This window comes from Gorilla gorilla, chromosome 10 (assembly GCF_029281585.2).
Source record: "Gorilla gorilla gorilla isolate KB3781 chromosome 10, NHGRI_mGorGor1-v2.1_pri, whole genome shotgun sequence".
Classification (NCBI taxonomy): domain Eukaryota; kingdom Metazoa; phylum Chordata; class Mammalia; order Primates; family Hominidae; genus Gorilla; species Gorilla gorilla.
The window spans coordinates 62110988-62125621 of record NC_073234.2 but is presented as its reverse complement, the minus strand read 5'-3'; positions in this window follow the sequence as shown (position 1 = coordinate 62125621).

Here is a 14634-nt window from a genome sequence, read left to right as displayed (position 1 = left end):
ACTTCTCTCTGTCTCCATGAGTTCGATTGTTTTAATTTTAAGCTCCCACAAATAAACAAGAACATGCAAAGTTTGTCTTTCTATGCCTGGCTTATTTCACATAACATGACCTCCAGTTCCATACATGTTGATGCAAATGACAGGATCTCATTCTTTTTAATGGCTGAATATACTCCATTGTGTATATGTACCACATTTTCTTTATCCATTCATCTGGTGATGGACACTTAGGTTACTTCCAAATCTTGGCTATTATGAATACAGCTGCAATAAATATGGGAGTATAGATATCTCTTTGATATCCTGATTTCCTTTGTTTTGGGTATATACACAGCAGTGGGACTGCTGGGTCATGTGGTAGCTCTGTTTTTAGGTTTTGAGGAACCTCCAAACTGTTCTCCCTAGTGGTTGTACCAATTTACATTCCCGTCAACAGTGTATGAGAATTCCTTTTCTCTACATCCTCTCCAGCATTTGTTATTGCATTTCTTTTGGATAAAAGCCATTTTAGCTGGGGTGAAGTAGTTTTGATTTGCGTTTCTCTGATGATCAATGACGTTGAGTGCCTTTTCACATGCCTGTTTGCTATTGGTATGTCTTCTTTTGAGAAAAGTCTATTCAGCTATTTTGCTAATTTTTAAATTGGATTATTAGATTTCTTTCCTATAGAGTTGTTTGAACTCCTTATATATTCCTATATTAATCCCTTATCAGATAGGTAGTTTGCAAATATTTTCTCCCAATCTGAGGGTTGTCTCTTTCCTTTGTTGATTGTTTTCTTTGCTGTGCAGAAGCTTTAAGCTTGATTTGTTCATTTTCACTTTAGTTGTCTGGGTTTTTGGGCTATTACTCAAGAAATCTTTGCCTAGTCCAATGTCCTGAAGAATTTCTCCAATGTTTTCTTTTAATAATTTCATATGTTGAGGACTTAGATTTAAGTCTTTAATCCATTTTGATTTGATTTTTGTATATGACAAGAGATAGGAGTCTATTTTTATTCTTCTGCATATGGATATCCAGTTTTCCCAGTGTTATTGATTGAAGAAACTGTCATTTTCTCAATGTATGTTCCTGGCATATTGGTCAAAATGAGTTCACTGTAGCTATATAGATTTGTTTCCAGATTCTCTATTCTATTCCATTGGTCTACATGTCTGTTTTTATGCCAGTACCATGGTGTTTTGGTTACTATATCTCTGCGGTATAATTCAAAGTCAGGTAATGAATAATAATTCCTCCCGTTTTGTTCTTTTTGCTCAGGATATCTTTAGCTGTTCTGTGTCTTTTGCAGTTCCATGTAAATTTGGGGATTTTTTTTTCTATTTCTGTAAAGAATGTCAGTGATTTTTGTTTGTTTTGTCTTGTTTTGTTTGAGACAGAGTTTCGTTCTGTCACCCAGGTTGGAGTGCAGTCATGTGATTGTAGCTCACTGCAACATCTGCCTTCCAGGTTCAAGTAATTTTCATGCCTCAACCTCTCAAGTACCTGGGACTACAGGCACGTGCCACCACACCCAGCTAATTTTTGTATTTTTAGTAGAGATGGTGTTTTTCCATGTTGGCCAAGCTGGTCTTAAACTTCTGGCCTCAAGTGATCCACCTGCCTCAGCCTCCAAAAGTGCTGAGATTATAGGCATGAGCCACCGTGCCCAGCCATCATTGGTATTTTGATAGGGATTGTACTACATCTCTAGGCTGCTTTCCATGTTATGGGCGTTTTAACAATATTGATTCTTCCAATCTATGAACATGGAATATCTTTCCATCTTTTTGTGTTCTCTTCAGTTTCTTTCATGAGTGTTTTGTACTTTTTAACTGCAGAGATCTTTCACTATTTTGGTTAATTGCTAGGTATTTTACTTTATGAGTAGCTATTGTAAGTGGGATTATGTTCCCGATTTCTTTTTCAATTTTTTTTTTTTGCTGTTGGCATATAGAAATGCTACTGATTTTTGCATGTTGATTTTGAATTCTGCAACTTTACTGATTTTATCAGTTCAAATAGTTTTTAGGTGGAGTCTTCTGGTTTTTCCAAATATAAAATTACATCATCTGAAAACAAGGATAATATGACTTTTTCCTTTCCAATTTGAATGACTTTATTTTTATTTATTTATTTATTTTTTTTTTGACAGAGTCTCACTCTGTCACCAGACTGGAGTGTAGTGGCAGCCTCCCAAAGTGCTGGGGTTATAGGCATGAGCCACTGCACCCAGCCAGATGCCCTTTATTTCTTTCTCCTGTCTGAGTGTTCCAGCTAGGACTTCCAATGTTATGTTGAATGTTGTGAAAGTGAGCATCTTTGCCATGTTTCAGGTCTTAGAGGAAAGGCTTTCAGTTTTTCCTCATTTAGTATGGTACTAACTGTGGGTCTGTCATATATGGCTTTTATGATGTTGAGGTATATTTCTTCTTTCCCCAGATTTTGAGGGTTTTTATCATGAAAGGATGTTGAATTTTATCAGATGCCTTTTCAGCATCATTTGAGATGTCCGTATGGATTTGTCCTTCATTCTGTTGATAAGAAGTATCACACTGATTGCCTTCCATATGTTGAACCATCCTTGCATTCCTGGGATAGATCCCACTTGGTCATGATGAATAATCTATTTAATGTATTGATTAATTTAGTTTGCTTAGTATTGTGCTGAGGATTTTTGCATTAATGTTCACCAGGGATATTATCCTATAGTTTTCTTTCTCTGATGTGTCTTTATCTGCCATTGGCATCAAGGGAATACTGGTGTTATAGAATGAGTTTGGAAGTATTCCATTCTCCTCTATTTTTTGGGAATAGTTTGAGTAGGATTGGTATTAGTTCTTCTTTAAATGTTCAGTGGAATTCAACAGTGAGGCCACTGGGTCCCAGGCTTTTGTTTGCTAGCACACTTTTTGTTGTTGTTGTTGTTGTTTTTGAGACAGAGTCTCACTCTGTCACCCAGGCTGGAGTGCAGTGGCACAATCTCAGCTCACTACAGCCTTTACCTCTGGGTTCAAGCAATTCTCCTGTCTTAGCATCCCAAGTAGCTGGTATTGTAGGCATCCACCACCATGCCTGGCTAATTTTTTGTACTTTTAGTAGAGACAGGGTTTCACCATGTTGGCCAGGCTGGTCTCAAACCCTTGACCTCAGGTGCTCTACCTGCTCAGCCTCCCAAAGTGCTGGGATTACAGGTGTGAGCCACTGTGCCCTGCTGCTGGGAGACATTTTATTACAACTTCAATCTTGTTATTTGTTATAGGTCAGTTTAGGCTTTGGATTTTATCATGGTCCAATCTTGGTAGGTTGTACATGTCTAGGAATTTATCCATTTCTTCCAGGTTTTCCAGTGTATTGGCATATAGTTGCTCTTAGCATCTGCTAATGATCCTTTGAATTTTGGTGATATTGGGTGTAATGTCTCCTTTTTCATCTCTGATTTTATTTATTTGGGTGTTCTGTCATTTTTTCATAGTTAATCTGGCTAATGGTTTGTCAATCGTGTTTATCTTTTCAAGAAAACACCTTTTATTTTTTCTATTGTTTTCTTTTTTCAATTTCATTTGATCTCTGCTCTGATCTTTATTATTTATTTACTTCTATTAATTTTGGGTTTGGTTTGCTTTTGATTTTCTAGTTCTTTAAAATGCACCATTACATTGTTTATTTGAAGTTTGTCTTCTTTTTTTATGTAGGCACTTAAAAACTCCCCTCTTAAATTGTTTCACTGTATCCCATAGGTTTCGGTATGTTGTATCCCCATTATCATTTGTTTCAAGAAATTTTTAAATTTCCTTCTTAATCTCTTCATTGACCCCCTGATCATTCAGGAGCACATTATTTAATTTCCATGTGTTTGTATAGTTTCCAAAGTTCCTCTTGTTATTGATTTTTAGTTTCTTTTTTTGTGGTGAGAGATGATACTTGATATAATTTTAATTAAAAAAAATTTTAAGACTTGTTTTGTGTACTGACATATGGTCTATCCTTGAGAATGTTCTATGTGCTGAGGAGAAGAATGTTGAGTAAAATGTTCTGTAAATGTCTATTAGGTCATTTTGGTCTATACTGCAGATTGACCCCTTTATCATTACATAATGACCTTCTGTTTGTCTTTATATTGTTTTTGTCTTGAAATCTCTTTTTTCTGATATAAGTATAGCTAATCCTGCTCTGTTTTGCTTTCCATTTGCATTCAATGTTATTATTGATATGTAAGGAATTACTCCTGCCATTTTGTTATTTGTTTTCTGGTGGTTTTGTGGTCTTGTCTTCCTTCTTTCCTTGCTTCCTTTCTTCTTTTTAGTGTAGGTTATTTTTCTTGTAGCATGTTTTAATTTCTTGCTTTTTATTTTTTGTTCATCCTTTGTATGTTTTTAGATTTAAAGTTACCATGAGGCTTACAAATAATATTTTACAACCCATTATTTAAAACTGATGACAACTTAACACTGATTGCATAAACAAAGTAACAAAGAAGCAAAAACAAAACTAATAAAAACTCTACACTTTGACTTTGTCTCCCTGAATTTTAAATTTTTGCTGTTTCTATTTATATCTTTGTTTTATATGTACTTACTATTACCAGTGAGTTTTGTACCTTCAATAATTTCTTATGCTCACTAATATCCTTCTTTTTTCAGATTGAACAAATTTCTTTACCATTTCATATTGGATAGGTCTGCTGTTGATGAAATCCCTGAGCTTTTGTTTGTCTGGGAAACTTTATTTCTCCTGCATGTTTCAATGAAGAAAACATAAAGGAGATATTTTACCAGATAAATTATTCACCAGATATTTCACCAGATATATTATTCCAGGATTAAATTATCCTAGATTAATATATCTAGTGAAATAGAATTTCATTCAGCGCTTTAATTTAGAATTTTCTTCAACACTTTAATATGTCATGCCACTCTCCTCTGACCTGTAAGGTTTCTACAGAAAAGGCTGCTGCAAGATGTGTTGGAGCTCCATTGTATGTTATTGATTCTTTTTCTCTTCCTGTTTTTAGAATCCTTTCTTTATCCTTGAGCTTTGGGAGTGTGATATTAAATGCCTTGAGGTAATCTTCTTTGAGTAAAATCTATGTGGTGTTCTAACCTTCTTGTATTTGAATATTGATACCTTTCTTTAGGTTTGGGAAATTCTCTGTTATTATGCCTTTGAACACATTTTCTACCCCTACCTCTCTCTCTACCTCCTCTTTAAGGATGATAACTCTTAGGTTTGCCCTTTTGAGGCTATTTTCTAGATAGTGTGGGCATGCTTCTTTCTTTCTCACTCCATTTTCTCTAGTCTCCTCTGTGTATTTTCTAATGGCCTGTCTCTAAGCTCACTAATTCTTTCTTAAGTTTCTCACTATGCTCTTAAGAGACTCTGATATATTCTTCAGTATGTCAATTGCATTTTTGAGCTCCAGAATTTCTGCTGATTTTTAAAATTATTTCAATTTATTTTTAAATTTAGGATTCTTAATTTCTGATAAGATTCCTAATTTCTTCTCCGTGTTATTTTGAATTTATTTGAGTTTCTTCAAAACAGCTATTTCCAATTATCTGTCTAAAAGGTCACATATCTCTGTCTCTCTGGGATTGGTCTGTGGTGCCTCATTTAGTGTTTGGTGAGATCATGTTTTCCTGGATGGTCTTGATACTTGTGGATGATTGTTGATGTCTGGGCAGTTAGATATTTACTGGAGTCTTTGCAGTCTGTGTTTGTTTGTACCCATCCTTCTTGGGAACACTTTTCAGGTATCTGAAGGGACTTGGGTGTTGTGATCTCAGTTTTTGGTCACTGCAGCCATATCTATATTAGGAGACACTCTCAGCCCAGTAATACTGTGGTTCTTGCACACTCACAGAGGTACCACCTTGGTGATCATGGATTAGATCCAGGAGAATTCTCTGGATTACCAGGCAGAGACTCCTGTCCTCTTCCCTTACTTTCTCCCAGTACTATGGAGGCTCTCTCTCTCTCTCTCTCTGTGATGAGCTCCCTGGAGCTGGGGGAACGGTGACACAAGCACCTCTATGGCCACGGCCACTGGGACTGTCCTAGGTCAGACCTGAAGCCAGCACAGCACTGAGTCTTGCCCAAGGCCTGCGGTAACCACTCCCTAGCTACCACTTATGTTCTCTCAAGACCCTAGGGCTGTACAATCAGCAGGTGGCAAAGTGAGCTAGGCTTGTCTCCTTCTGTTCAAAGCAGTGAGTTCCCCTGGGCCCCAGGCAGGTCCAGAGATGCTGTCCAGGAGCCAGGGCCTAGAGTCAGAAACCTTAGAAATCTACCTGATGCTTTATTCTACTGTGGCTGAGCTGACACCAAAACCACAGGACAAAGTCCTTCCCACTCTTCCCTCCCCTTTCCTGAGGCAGCGTTGTCTCCCTCCTCATGTCTACTGCCACCATAGGCCCACGGAATGCTGCCAGAGTACCGTTGATATTCACTTAAGGCCCAAAGGCTTTTCAGTCAACTTGTGGTGAATGCTGCCAGGCCTGGTACTTGGGGTCCCCTCTGGCCTGGAGTAGTTCTAGAAATGCCATTTAAGAGCCAAGGCTTGAAATCAAGACCCTGCTTGGTGCTCTTCCCCATTGTGGCTGAGCTGCTACCCAGGCTGCAAGACAAAGTCCCCTTTACTCTTTCCTCTCCTTTTCTCAAACAGAAGGAGTCTCTCCTCATAGCCACCACAGCTGGGAATGTGCTGGGTCATACCTGAAGCCAGTATGTCTCAGAGTAAGTCCCTCAGCGTGTACTACCTGGTTCAGGGCCCAGGAACACTTTAGTCAGCAGGTGATGGATCCTGCCAGGGCTGGTCCTTCCCTCCAAGACAGCAGGTTTCCTTCTGGCCCAGGGTGTGTCTAGAAATGTTATCCAGGAGCTAGAGCCTGGAATGGGGGGCCTTGTGACTCTGCCTGGTGCCCTATCCCACAGTAGCTGAGCTGGTATCCAAGTTACAAGACAAAGTCCTCTTTACTTTTCCCTTTGCTTTTCCTCAAGAGGAAGAAAAGAGTCTTTTTCAGAGCTGTGAGCTGCATTGCCTGGGGTTGGGGAAGGGGTGATGCAAACACTCCTTTGGCCACCCAGCTGGTGTATCACTAGGTCACATGCACCCCAAGTCCAGTGACTCTGAACCCAGCGTAGCACCAGGACTTAGCTAGCAGTCGCAGTCCTTGTGGCCTAAACTGCCTTTTGAATTTATTTAGAACCCCGGAGCACTTTAGCCTGTGGTGGCAAGGCTTGCTGAAACTCAAGTTCCAACTGCTGGGATGGGCAATTCCCCTCTGGCTAGGGCTTATCTAAATGCTTCCTCCATAGGCAGTGGCTGAGTTCTGCTTGGTGTTGATAGCACTCCATTCCAATGCAAAGTCCCACAATTGCTGTGCTCTCCCTCCCCCAAGTGCACAGATTCTCTTTGCATTACATGATCACTGCCATGGGATGAGGGAGGGGTGGTATGGGCAATTCAAGATTGTCTCTCTTACCCTCTCCAGTGCCTCTTTCAGTGATTTGAAGTTAAAACCAGGTACTATGATCACTCACCTGATTGTTGGTTCTCATGATATGGTGCTTTTTTGTGTAGATAATGTTAAATGTGGTGCTCCTGCTGGGAGGATGACCAATGGGGGCTTCTATTCAGCCATCTTGCTCCACCTCTGACTATATTTATATTCTTTAAGGAAGAATATCTTTTTTCCTTGCTCAATTTTATTTCAGACCATTGGGATTTGACATTTATTGTGAAATATTTCAAGCATATAAAAATAGGAAAAATAGAGTATCTGTATCCAACACCCAGTTTAAGGAAGAAAACAAAGTGTTACCATGAAGCCCCTATGTAGTCTTCCTAGGTGTCCTCTTATCATTCACTTCCATCCACAGCAGGATAACCTTACTTTGAATTTCTTGTTTGCCATATTCAAGCATTTATTTATATTTTAGCTATGCATACGTATGTCTCCTGCTATGGTCTGAGTGTTTAAGCCCCCTGTCAAAATTTATGTGTTGAAATAATGACTCCCAGAGATAGACTCCTTCTCCCTCTGCCCGGCGAGGACACAGCAAAAAGACGACAATCCATGAACCAGAAAATATCCTCTCATTAGACACAGAATCTGCTGGCACATTGATCTTGGGCTTCCCAGAATCCAAAACTGTAAGATATATGTGTGTGTGTGTGCGTGTGTGTGTGTAGATATATATATACATATATATATACATATATATACATATACATATATATACATATATATATATACACATATATATATATACATATATATATATACACATATATATATATACACATATATGTGTGTGTGTGTGTTTGTTTTGTTTATAAGGCACTCAGTCTATGACATTTTGTTGCAGCAGCCAAAAGGACTCCTGAAGCATATATTTTGTATGTTTGCATATATTTAAACTTCATGGAATGGAATAATTTCTTTTTACTCTTCTATGACTTGATTTTTCTTCCTTAAAATTATATTTTTATGACTCATCCTGTTGATAAATGTCTGAAGTTCATTTGACACTGTATTTAGGCTTCTGTCTAACGACTATATAATACTTCGCTTACTCATTTTCTTACTGATAGATGTTTCCACAGTATCTTGCTTTTCAACAAATAGCTGCTCTGAACCTCTTTGTGCTTTTTTCTTAAACATATTTACAAACATCCTTAAAGTATTTTCTGAAGACTAATTAATGGTCATAAAATATGTTCATGTTTTCTGAACTTGGAAAAATCATGTTACCCAAATGGAAATTTTACTTTTGTCATTCCAAAAAATGTTAAATAAGAACACACTGTATGTCAGACATCATGCTTGGTATGGGGGATAGAGCAGCAAACATAGCCATGAACTCAGCCCTCATGGTTCTTATACTATTGTAGATAATAGAGGAGATTTATATGTTGGGGAATGTTCTGTAGTAAATGATGTCTGAGGTCTTACGTAATTTTGAGATTTTATGGTTCTGTAAAATCAGACATGAGTCTATGAACCAAAATGATTTTAAAGCCAAAATATTTTTCTTTCCTTCAGGAACACTTAATTATTTAACATGTAACCACAAAATGAGGCAATAATACTGAACTTAATGAGACAAAGCAATCAAGGATATTAAATTTTTACTCTTCAGTAAGAAAAGAATATGCAATTCAGACAGAAAGACTATGCAATAGGGAGTAAGCAAATAATTGGTCCAAGAAAAATAACTCCAATTGAAAGAAAAGTAATAAGTTAAACAGAAGGAAACAAGATGGGTTGTACCAAAAGCTATTGCAAGAAAAAAAGAAGGAAACAAGCTTTATTTTTAAAAAGGGTTGAGGGGGGGTAGCTAAAAAATAAATGCCTAAAAATTCATGCCATAAACCAGATAACATTACAAATATTTCTCCTAAATCAAATAAATCATTAAAAAGTAGAACTTCCATGAAATGAGAAATGACCAAAATGCTACAGTGGCTCAAAGATAGATGTAGGGCACGATTATGTCAGGAATCCTCTCTACTTACTATGGTGAGGCCAGAAAAAGAAAGGGGAGGGAAATGTGTGGCCTTCTTTTGTGAGATTTAAAACCTTGACCAGGGAAGGAAATAGGGAATGGCAGATTTTTTTTTTCCATCCTTTTTTATGCGCCTCCCCATCATTTTCTTTTGCCTGATATAAAACACTCACTCATTTATTGAACATATAATGGACAATAATGGGCAACATAAACTTGTCCAGTGTGCCAAACTATGTGCTATCAGCTGTGAATACAAAAAGTGAACAAGACTAAAAACATACCTGCCCTATAAGCTTATATTCTAGTGCAGTAAACAAATAAATGAAGAAGTAAGTAAATGCACAAATAGGTCAATTTTAGAATCTGATAAGAATTATAAAGAGAATAAACAGTGTGATGGGATAGTAATTGGAGAAGGTGGATGTGGGAGACAGGGAGATCAGGGAAGGCCTCTCTGATTAACTTGAACTGGGACATTAGCTGCATAAAAAAAAAAATAGGCCAGGCATGCAAAGAACTAAGGAAAATATTCCAAGGTAAGATAGATATACGTGAGCAAATCATTGGAGGGCAGAAGGGGTTTGCCATATTTGAGGAACAGAAAGGATATCATTGTGAGGGTCAAGTGAGATTTTTGTTTTTTAATATGGTGATTCTATAGGACATTCATGTAAAGGACGGGACTTAATCACTATAGAGGAGACACATGACTTCAAAGAGAGAAGCCTCTGAGAAATAAAGAAAAGGTAGGGTTCAGAGCTCAAGCATAGGAATTTGATTTTATTTAAAAAAGAGGTCCTTATTGCATTCTTACAGGAAGAAAGGCTGAGAAGATCTGTAAAATTGCATGTAGTCTATGGGTCTGGTGTTGGAAATAAAACATGAGGACATTTCACTCTGATGTTTTTTTGTTAGTCTGATTTTTGGAAGGCAGAACTGAGGCGGATAACATGCTTTTGATGTTTCTATTTCTCTTGGCCAGCAGGTTTGTGGAGGCAGTGTTGGCCAAGGTCCCAGCATCCAATCACTAGCTTTGTAGTGTCAAGAGGCAGAGAACAGTACACTCATTTTTTCTGGTGCAAGTCATAGCTGTTGAATTATTGAAGATCTCCTTGTAGTGGTAGCTTCTTTATCGTGATGGTGATTGGGTGGATCTGGAGGTGATAGCTTCCTAATTAGAGAAGGGCAACAGATCCTTTGGAGGTCCATCCTGGAGTCATTGTTAATTTAGTAGGTCATTTCCTCCAGATTTCACAATGATTCTTCAAGTCATTTGTTACCCTGGAATAAATCTTTCACATGCTTAAGTGACATACAGGGATTTTCTGATTTGACCAGTATCTTCAGGGTCCAAGATCAGTCATTCATGAAATAGCAAAGTCATTCAGAAAATGATAGGGTTGGGTGGAGAGGAAGAAAATTTTCAACATAAGAATGTAAAGGATGTGGTGGTTTGGGGATGGCATCAATGAGGATTTACAGCTGGTTCTATGACATGACATGAATTTCAAGAGTTATTTTGTTTAAAATAAGAATCAGGAAGAGACAATGGTGAGCCAGTAGAATATCTATCCCACCTCCTGGCCCTAAATTACACTAAGTTTGTGAGAGAGAAAACTGCCTGCATTTGAAAGCCATTAGAGAGAGCTTTCAAAAGGCAAGGGGTCAGAGGAATTTCAGAAAAGGAATGAAGATCTAATAAGAGACTTTGCTGATCACAAACTCTGAAGTTTAGGAAGGCACAGTGATGGCTGGGGCAGTGGCTCATGCCTGTAATCCTGGTACGCTGGGAGGCCGAGGCAGGCAGATTGCCTGAGCTCAAGAGTTGGAGACCAGCCTGGCCAACATGGCAAAACCTCGTATCTACCAAAAATACAAAAAATTTGCCAGGTGTGGTGGTGTGTGCCTATTGTCCCAGCTACTTGGGAGGCTGAGGTTGGAGGATCGCTTGAGCCCAGAGAGTAGAGGTAGCAGCAAGCCGAGATTGCCCCACTGCTCTCCAGCCTGGATGACAGAGTGAGACCCTCTCTCAGAAAAAAAAAAAAAAAAAAAAAAAAAAAAAAAAAAAAAGCATAGAAGTAAGTGAAAGGGTTTTTCAGGGATTGGTAGTTACAATAGAGGGTACATAGAAATATTGGGAATTAGAGACCTAGGGAAAGTGGATGGCCTGGGAGCCTTGGGCTTCTCTAGATAATCAAGATAGACTGAAGTGTAAGGCATGAGGGGGTCAGTCTTTTCTTATTTTATTTTATTATTATTATACTTTAAGTTTTAGGGTACATGTGCACAATGTGCAGGTTAGTTACATATGTATACATGTGCCATGCTGGTGTGCTGCACCCATTAACTCGTCATTTAGCATTAGGTATATCTCCTAATGCTATCCCTCCCCCCTCCCCCCACCCCACAACAGTCCCCAGAGTGTGATGTTCCCCTTCCTGTGTCCATGTGTTCTCGTTGTTCAATTCCCACCTATGAGTGAGAACATGTGGTGTTTGGTTTTTTGTCCTTGCGATAGTTTACTGCGAATGATGATTTCCAATTTCATCTATGTCCCTACAAAGGACATGAACTCATCATTTTTTATGGCTGCATAGTATTCCATGGTGTATATGTGCCACATTTTCTTAATCCAGTCTATCATTGTTGGACATTTCGGTTGGTCCCAAGTCTTTGCTATTGTGAATAGTGTCGCAATAAACATACGTGTACATGTGACTTTACAGCAGCATGATTTATAGTCCTTTGGGTATATACCCAGTAATGGGATGGCTGGGTCAAATGGTATTTCTAGTTCTAGATCCCTGAGGAATTGCCACACTGACTTCCACAATGGTTGAACTAGTTTACAGTCCCACCAACAGTGTAAAAGTGTTCCTATTTCTCCACATCCTCTCCAGCACCTGTTGTTTCCTGATTTTTTAATGATTGCCATTCTAACTGGTGTGAGATGGTATCTCATTGCGGTTTTGATTTGCATTTCTCTGATGGCCAGTGATGATGAGCATTTTTTCATGAGTTTTTTGGCTGCATAAATGTCTTCTTTTGAGAAGTGTCTGTTCATGTCCTTCGCCCACTTTTTGATGGGGTTTTTTGTTTTTTTCTTGTAAATTTGTTGGAGTTCATTGTAGATTCTGGATATTAGCCCTTTGTCAGATGAGTAGGTTGTGAAAATTTTCTCCCGTTTTGTAGGTTGCCTGTTCACTCTGCTGGTAGTTTCTTTTGCTGTGCAGAAGCTCTCTAGTTTAATTAAATCCCATTTGTCAATTTTGGCTTTTGTTGCCATTGCTTTTGGTGTTTTAGACATGAAGTCCTTGCCCATGCCTATGTCCTGAATGGTAATGCCTAGGTCTTCTTCTAGGATTTTTATGGTTTTAGGTCTAATGTTTAAGTCTTTAATCCATCTTGAATTAATTTTTGTATAAGATGTAAGGAAGGGATCCAGTTTCAGCTTTCTACATATGGCTAGCCAGTTTTCCCAGCACCATTTATTAAATAGGGAATCGTTTCCCCATTTCTTGTTTTTGTCAGGTTTGTCAAAGATCAGATAGTTGTAGATATGTGGCATTATTTCTGAGGGCTCTGTTCTGTTCCATTGATCTATATCTCTGTTTTGGTACCAGTACCATGCTGTTTTGGTGACTGTAGCCTTGTAGCATAGTTTTAAGTCAGGTAGCGTGATGCCTCCAGCTTTGTTCTTTTGGCTTAGGATTGACCTGGTGATAGGGGCTCTTTTTTGGTTCCATATGAACTTTAAAGTAGTTTTTTGCAATTCTGTGAAGAAAGTCATTGGTAGCTTGATGGGGATGGCATTGAATCTATAAATTACCTTGGGCAGTATGGCCATTTTCACAATATTGATTCTTCCTACCCATGAGCATGGAATGTTCTTCCATTCTTTGTATCCTCTTTTATTTCATTGAGCAGTGGTTTGTAGTTCTCCTTGAAGAGGTCCTTCACGTCCCTTGTAAGTTGGATTCCTAGGTATTTTATTCTCTTTGAAGCAACTGTGAATGGGAATTCACTCATGATTTGGCTCTTTGTTTGTCTGTTATTGGTCAGTCTTGATTAGCCTTTTAAATGAGGAGGGGCAATCACTTCAAGCTGCAGTCTGTGATACGGTGGCTGGGGAAAGTATGAGGCAGCCATTCTTGGTCTGACATTTGAATTCTCCTAGAGCAATACATGTATTATCACTGCAACTCCTTTCCTGACCACTGAGGGAAGATTAGACTTTCTTTAATCCTGTTCACAAGATCAGCACAACAAGTAAACAAGTAGAAGAGTTATTTTGGGAAGAACACCATTTACATTCAAGGAATCCTGTATTAGCTCCCACTGAACTATGAGTTTCTAGAAACCAGGGACATATTTTCTTCATAAAAATGTTCCTTTCCCATCATTAGTATCTATTACTATATGTGGCATAGAATAAATGCTTATTAGTTTTTTGTTAAATGAGTGAATGGAAGAGAGATTAAACGTAGTAACAGAAACCCTCATCTTTGAAAAAAGTCAAGTTGATTAGTGTGAGGAAATCTATACTTTTAAATAACCAGACTCCTTTCCAGTTTTCAAGCTGCTTGCTGCTTAAAAATTAGATAGTTAAAATGTCTAATAAAAACAGGCAAACAAAGAACAGGAAGAAAAAGAGTGGCAGTGTCTTAAAACAGTGATCTACGATGTTAATGTTTAAATACCTAACTTCTTACTGAAATTTAGGTTTCATGGAGAAAGCACATGGGTATTTTGCCTTGCAAAGAAACGATCCCATTTCTTGCATACTTACTAGGGAGAAATATTGCACTGTAACTGTGTTACTAGTGGGAAAAAATCTGAATTGTTCCAAGACACAGAATGTCATTGTGCCTAAAATAATTGCTGTCAAGTAATGATTAATAACATATTTTCTTTCTAAAAGAAATGTTTCTCTCTACTTTGAAAAGCATAATAGTTTGGCTTAGAAGGACTTCTACAGAGAATGTGAATTGCAAATACATTCATTTTACAACTACATTCCATGACATGCCTCTGAGTACTTCTAGCTCTTGACTCATTGAGATTTCAGAATGATAGCCAGATTGAACTAAGCTTAATGTATAATAAAAAACATCCTTTACAGGAACATGTGTTTCCAGGGTA